Source organism: Channa argus, chromosome 1, assembly GCF_033026475.1.
Source record: "Channa argus isolate prfri chromosome 1, Channa argus male v1.0, whole genome shotgun sequence".
Lineage (NCBI taxonomy): Eukaryota > Metazoa > Chordata > Actinopteri > Anabantiformes > Channidae > Channa > Channa argus.
The window spans coordinates 39,911,596-39,920,078 of NC_090197.1; positions in this window are offsets into that span (position 1 = coordinate 39,911,596).

Below are 8,483 nucleotides of genomic sequence, written 5' to 3' on the forward strand. Positions count from 1 at the left end.
CAAGAGAAAATGTTGTACACGAGCCTATGTCACAAAAAATACAATTGCCTCTAAAATGAGAACCATACCACTTTGTCCACCTAAAAGAGGGCCCCATTAGGCCCTGAGTTTACTGACATTATAACAGGTACAGTCTGAAGCATAGATAGACACCTCATATATCAGCCTCAGAAGGCCCGAGGTTTAGTTTCAGCCCGGAGCACTCATGCCTCTGACAGGCTGGGGGCCCGTCTGCCTCAGTGTGGTATTAGAGCCCATGCAGGAACAGGATATTGCACTTCCTCTGAACATGAAAAGAATACATCACCTCCGCCTACACGGGATGAATTATGTGCAGTTTGTCCTGAAGAGGCAGAGTCGAGTGAATTTAGAGGGCAAAAGAGAAAACCAACAAGTATTCTGTGTGGGATTAAAGATCCACAAAGAAAGTCGTTAAAAAATATATTTTTTAAAGCTTTTTATATTCATTTTAAACATTTCCATTTCAGACCAACTCTGAGAGTAATTACAAACTCGTGATGTGCAGCCAACTGTTACTTAAACCAACAAGACTTTATTTACATTCTGGAGGAGATCCCAAAGTTTTCAAAATACCAGATCTGTCAGACTGGATTTTGGGAAAATGTGCATAAACCAAAACACAAGGCACTGAGAATATTTACTGCACCCATAAAACCATCATTGGTTTAATTTAGTTAGTCATTATAAACAGCAAAGTGTAAACAAGCTGATACAGAATATATATGACACTATATGACGCCTAAACCTGAGGAGTTTTTGACAGTTTATTTGTAGATGACTCTCTACTTGGGTGTCTGTTTGTGTTCCGTGTACACATGATAGTGCACATACATGTGACAAGACCCTCCCATTGGTTTTAAACTATTCCAAAGATGTGCAGGAGGTAATGCTCACTGCGAGCAAGAAAGCATAAATGTAAACACTGTTGCAACAAATGAACAAAATGTTCAACATAATTGTTTTGCAAATGTTTTGTGAGAAGGGAAATGCATTCAACAAATTTGTCAGAGCTCAAGGCTAAACATAGTGTGTTTTTGCTAAATAACTGTGAATGTAAATATATGTTCTGTTTGTTTACAAGAAATCTCCACTCAGCATCTTTAATGCCACTAAAAGAGTAACTCCATCCATATCACAAGCCAGTAGTTGAGCACATAATGCGCCACTGTTTTGACTTGAAACCACGGCTAAGTCCACCAGAAAATCTTAAAGAGCCATTGTGGTTCTACCTGAGATGTTTGCATGTACAACAACAACTGGCGTTACATGACTGTACAACACGTTCTCATCCCACAGGGCATGAGACAAGGAGTGCAACAACGGTCCCAGGCCAGTCTTGAACAGGGGACGTCACATGGTGTGGACCTTAAACCTTAAAGGATGTTTTTTGCTTTGCCAATTTCTTGTACTAAGAATAGACTAGTCACAAAAACTACACACACAACACAAAGCAAGAGTTGTATTTATTTTATACACATACAAACACAGAAAAGAAATTCAGCAATGTTTGTACTACATAGAAGTTTGGAGAATTGCTCTCATTGTTTGATACCATTTACTTCCTCCAGATAAAAATGTTGGCGCACACTTTGTTTTATCTGAGCATGGACAATGGGACCTGACCCTCCGGCCTGAACCCCATTTAAAATCTGAGGGCTCTTTCTTCTAAATGTTTAGTCTGCTGGTGGGAATAATTATCAAGAAGCAAAGTGCACCAAGTTACTATAATTACATGAAATCCTGCACTCTGGCCCCTGATTTTCTATTATGAAACACACATATCTCTCGCGCTATGCATTGAAGCAATTTCAAAGTAGTATCAGGTGTCTCTGAAGGGCCAACGACCTTGCTGTGATCACTGTGTATATTTTAAATATGATAATTTCAATCAACCGCAATCCTGAACCTAGTTTGTGTCTCCACACACATCTGGTCCTGCTATAAGATCTTGGCTCTCGGGATATTTTCTGACTAAAACGCCCCCCCGGAGGCTGCTTTACCTCCATGCCAAGATTAAGTATGACCCAAATCATCCCAAAACCTCAGCAGAATTCCTGCACATGAGCCAATATGTATACAGTATAAATTCAACATCACTAAACTTTCACTTTTAGAGGCCTTACATGTGTTTTAGGGGGATATATATATATCAGCCTTTCCGTGGGGTTACGATCCTATTGAGGAATTTAAATCTCAGTCGTATAGGAAAGGTGGGGGTCAGAGGTCATTTGAGGGTCAGGTGTAGTTTCTTCCAATTGTTTCCCACTCATTTTACATACATACATTACAAAGAATAAACACCCTGTTGGGTTGTTATTGGGGCTTAAACAAGATTTTCTTTGATTCAAGACATTTGGAAAAAAAAACAATTAGTAAAATATAATGTCTTGCAGAAAGTTAGCTGAGAAGATCCAACACTTTCATGTCTCTGCATTATATGGAGCTAGAGCTAGTGCGCAGCTTAGCACAAAAACTGGGAGCAGGAGGAAACAGACACTTTCCAGATTAAACAAACAAGAAACAATGAATTACTTTGTAACATTTAGAGTTGCTGGTAGGTGGAGTTTTTAAATTTGGCAAGAGAAAGGCTAGTTGTTTCCTCTGCTTCCAGTTTTTATACTAGACTGGGCTATGTTAGACACAAGCGTGGCTCAATCTTTTCATCCATGTCTCTGCAAGAACACAAGAGCACCTCCCAAAGTGCCAAACCATTGCTTAAACAAGGTGAAGAATGACTCTAAGATATCCAGGATGAAACAGAGTCATTTATTCTCATGGATCAAAAATGTAATTTCTTCATTAATCATGCTTTTTTTTTCAATGCATGTCAGAGTTTTTTCATCTTTATGCCTGAGTGAACATGTCCCAGCATCAGTGGTGCTACTCTGTTATTACATTTTCATTATTTCAGCACTCTGCCATCTCAGCCAAGATCAAAGAGAGATCAGGCTGGTTTGGGTTCAGTCCCAGGAGCGCTTCAGAGCACAAATTGATGCACATCTTAAGTGAAACCTGCAGGAACAACTCATTTCACAGAGTCAGTAGGCCGCCAAACAAACATTATGATACTAGGTTTGGCATAAAACGTGATTATTTAATTTAGGACTATGATGGAATCAGGTCGTTTTAATCTAGGTCTAAGACAGAGAGGGAATCCAGCAAAGCACTTAGTTCTTAGAGAAGGAGGATTGAGAAGGAAAACTCTTTAGAAGACAGTTGAACAAAGGCATAAGGGAAACGAAAGATTTAGAGTTACTTTGAGCACAGCGTAGCGTGTTAGAAGGTGGTGAGTGATGGTTTACACCCACATCCTTATAAACCACGCACACACACACAAGACCTGTGGGCTCGCTTAGTTTGGTCTCGTCTTTCCTCCACACTTTGTGCATTCTCCATGTGCACACTGCTGAGTTCACAGGTGCATCAAACACTGACCTCCATAAAGCAATAAGAGTCTCTTTTTGTTACCAAGTAGCTCCCTGTATTCCCATGTGATGGATTTTGTTTTTTTTATGTGCTGAATATAAACAGATCAAATAAAGTTATGAAGATGGTTTATGCCTCTCTAAAACAAGCGTACTTCGATTTGAATCATGAATCAACGATATTGGAAATTCCTGACGCCAATGATATATTGCACTTAACAAAACAATAGTTACAGACGTGCCATTAAAGTTTTGGCTGAATGGCACCAAAATGATCCACTGCTGGCAGTTAAACCAAAATAAAATCCAACCTTACTGGAGCTAAACATTGTTTTTATGTATCTGGTTTCATTTGCTATTTGCTAAAAATGCATAGCATTTGCTATGTGAGGATTTTTATGTAGTGTGACTAAGTTTGGAATAGGGCGACACATTAATGCATGACCACTGTCAGGGTTGGGCTCTTTCCTGTTCTTCCCATTCTATTTAGCAAGTGTATCGTTGATAAATGAAGTTCAGACATTGTCCTCAAGCAGAATGTTTGTTAAGTGTTGCAGCCTCTATTTCTACAATAGGATTATAACTCAGCATATAGGTCTACATATGGCAAACATCATTTTTAACATGTTCACGTTTTGCATCTTTTTGCTTATGATGTTAGCACAACAATAGTTGAAATGCACATAAAAAATGCACAGTACAGCTGCGGTGACTGTAAATAGGCCTATAGTCAACCAAAATAATGCCCTTCTGGCATTTAACACAATAAATGGTCTATCAATTAAGCATAAATGCTGATATAACAACTAAGTAACCTCAGCCACTTCTAAAACAAGGAACAACAGTAAGTTCTGTATGTGCACAGGGTTCTTGGCTTTGAGCCTATTTCCTAACTACAGCATAAATCAGATGCCGTCAACTGACTGGCAGATTTCACTAACATCAATGCTTAGTCCAGTCTGTGATGTGTCACCTGTCACCAAATTAACATCCAGGCAGCCACTAACTATATTAAAGCAGAATCCAAATGACCAGAGCTTTGAACTGAAGAAGCAGAGCCTGAAACCCCATACGGTAATGTGACATCAAAGACGTGTGCAGCATGTGAGCTTCATTAGTGGAGGTGCGCTGCCAGCAAAGGGAAACATTTACTTACTGTTCCTGAGCTGGAGAGGGAAATAATGAAGTAACACTCATAACATGTTAATGTACATACATGCAAAAAAGGAAGAGCGAGCTTCCACTCTTCCCAGAATCAATCCCTGCTTCAAGGTGATGTACAGTATACAGGAAATGCCTCGTGGTGACTTCCTGGACTGTTTTAGAGCTCTGAGACAGGAAGAAGGGGGAGCTGCAGGACACAGGAGGTAAAGAAAATGTTTGTCAAAGCCCAAAATTTGTTCCAATATGGTGCATGACTTTCAAATGGCTTTATCAATAGTTAATTTTTTTTAATCACTGGACATTATCTGGTCAGCACCAGACAGACACAGTTGGTGAATATTGTGAAGCATTTACCAACTAAAGAGCCAGATAGTTCCCTTAGGGGTTCATAGGAACCAGCCTTTTTATAATAACTCATAGGATAAAATAACTATTAATTATGAATTTAATGCATTATGAATGATCAACAGCACCTTGTCTTTAGCAACTCAGCTGAGCATAATGCAGAATTAATTAACCATTCCACTTTAAATGATACAGCTGGCGTTAGTCTTCCTCATTATCAATCAAGTCTCACAAAAAGCTCAAAACTAACAATGTGTCAACCTGCGTTATATTTTACAGCTTCCCTAAGTATCTCTCAGCCTGAAGCCTGTTTATTGCTACACAAGACCTACAGTAAAACCCTCCACAGAAAAGTTATTTGAGTTTTATAATTACTAAAACAGCTGTCCACTGCAGTGTTAATACAATTCTGCTCCACCAGAAGAACAAGGACCATTTAGAGCAGGGGAGCAATACACATTTGGTTTAATATATTACTATATAGGACTGACTCTTAATGAAGGAGCCTGTCACCTAACAGGTAATATTTGTTAGTGTTATTTGTTGTTAAAACACTAAATGTTACTAGATTTATACTTTAAATTGTTAAATATTTGATCGCTTTCAGCATATTGTCATGTTACGTGCAAAAGATGTAGATTTCTGTTGTTGTTTTTTTTTATCCTCATATTTGAAAAGTCTTCTACGGATATAGATTATACTCAGATGAAGCCTTTAGTCAGACCGGGGCATGTTTTGTCACGGTATGAATTAAGCAGACAGAGAAAGTAAAATTGTTGTACATATTTAAATTAATTTTGATTACTGATCTGCTGAACCTGCACACCTGCAGCATATGACTGTGCTGGTAGTTATTGATGGCCTGAATGGAAATGTTTCCTGTGTTTACGTCTCTCTTTCCCTCTCTCTCACACACAAACACTCTGTAGATGTTTGACCTACGTTTTGCATGCACCACATCGAAGCCAGCTATGCAATTTTACAATGGATTTTTTATTTTTTTTTTATTGCAAGCTGATGCTGGCACTCTTGGGTTCCCACTGTATGATTATCTTATTGAGTGACATACTTTCCTTCAGGGCAACATGTAGTGGCAACCAGGGAATATCTGCTTTTCCCCCCCAATGTGTAAATGCGGAGCCCAGTTGAATGCTACACTTTGTGTAAGTATTGTCAACCAGTGTAATGTGAAACTTGCTTCAAATTGATGTGAAGTGGTGTACAGTTTCATTAAACGGCCAACTGACTTTTCAGCCCTCGAAGTGTCTTATCATTTATACCAGTCTGTACTTGAGTGGCACATAATACCAATGCACCAGTCAATGCTCTGCTGGTCCTTATGGTCTTGACATAGTTGTCCACTTGGCACAGAGGAGAAGAGTTTCTGCTTTCCCATCAGGAGATGCCCCAGAGACACGTTGTCAAAAACCACCGTGCAACTTTCTCACACTGTAACCCAGTATTCCCAGGGAAAGGCCTTTGAGAGGGAGATCGTTTCCTCAACAACTGCACCACTTTGCAGTGCCACTCCCAAGGAAGCCGGGTTCCTGCAGCTCCAGCTGAACAGTCCCCCCTCCCCCCCCTTAGTCCAGCAGGGTCCTGTGAAGGCTGCTGGGGAGAAAGGAGAGCAGCTCAATGGAGCCACTCATGTATCAATTACCTGCAATATCAAACAAGCCGTAAGAGGGTGGTTTACTTGTTTATTTGACTTTGGTGTTCAGATTTCTGGCAAAACTCACGGATGTGAAAGGAGGTAGAAAAGGTTTATTTACCCCAGAGGATGTGTGAGGGTCATTTGTCATCTGAACAACTTATCTCTATCACAGTCCATCGGCCAGGAAATTCAATTCAGTGCTGGACAATACAGTCAGACAATAATGAGCAAAGAATAAATCTTGAACATTTTTTTGGGTGAATGGAAGTTCAGCACAGACAAAAGCAAAAAATGCACTTTTCAGTTACTTTTAAATTATTTTTATTCTGTTGTGAAAATAAACCTTTGGAGCAAAAATTATACATTTGACCTGAGACCTTCATGTGTGTCCCATCATGTCACTTTTACAAGCTGGAGTGGCTGCAAAAAATGCAGGAAGCTGCCAAAGCTTACCTCTGTACCGGATTTGAAAAGCTGACCCACTGGGAGTCTAAAAGAGGTGTGTGGGGCAACGGGAGCTGCTTTTGTCATGATAACTATGACTCTGAACTTTTGACATGCACATAGGGTGTGTGTTTGTGTGTGTGTGTGTTTATGTGTGTTGGGGGGTTGTTAATGGATCAAGTGATTTGCCAAAGTGCCGAGTTCTGACGAGGAAGAGAGGTCTAAATCTACAAATGCATGGAAAGCTTAGAATTACTTAAACTAACATCTGCACACTCACTACAGCCACACCCAAAGATTTTTTGAGGTTTGATATACACTCACTGGCCACTTTATTAGGTACACCTGTACAATCTAATGCAATCAATACAGTGATTTTCTAGTGATACCACTACGGTGGCCAGTGAGATTATATAAAAAGCAAGGATCAATGGAGAAGGTGAAAACAGCAAAGTGATCCGTCACCAAATCCCTCTTTACTAACCCTTTCTGCTCGCACCCCTGGAAACTTAGTCCCCGCTGTGAAATGGCCTGATTGTCAGCAGGCCGGACTGTGAGGGCAGCAGCTCTTTGATAGGTGGAGGAGGGGTTAAAGAACAGGGGCAGAGAGAAGCAGCCACAAAAGCCTTCTGTGGCAGCCAAGGCGTGGGGTTACCTGCTCTCTGTGGTGGTGTCCAATTTCCCACACGATGTATACATGCATACACACATGAGAATGAACATCCAAGTGCAAAACCCCACACAGCTGCTCAGGATGTGAATCCTCAGGGAATGTGTGAGGTTTATTTTTCAAGCACGACACCAGGAAAAAAGCAGATGAATAACTAAAGTACTGGGTGACAGATAGCTATTGTTTTTTAGGAAATGATATGACAAGCTGCTGGAAACGGAGAGAGAAATTTCCTGCTACACACACACACACACACACACACACACACACACACACACACACACACACACACACACACACACACACACACACACACACACACACACACACACACATATATATATATCTTATGTGAACTAGCCTTTTCTGGGTGGGAAAGAACTGTAGCTATGACTTTCAGAGCTGCAGCACCTCTCTGGAGTGCTGCAAACATCTGTAGGATTAAATGAAATCCCATTAATTAAGTGTATGAATAGACTCTGAAATTTTAAAAGCACTTCATGAATTTGCAATGAGGTAGAGCAGAATGGACTGGAGATCTGGAAAGTGTCTGACTGTTTCCTTAGAAAGGGAAACATACTACTTAAAATCCGGTTTTACACAACGCGTTGAAGAAAATCCAGGTTTATATTGACAGGAAGTAAAAAAAGTGCAAAGGCTGATCAACAACAGGTTGAAAGAGAGGCAGGATCGTCCATGTTCTTCAAACAAACTTAACTACAATATGCTGCATAATTTATATGGCTTGTTTGACAGTGTC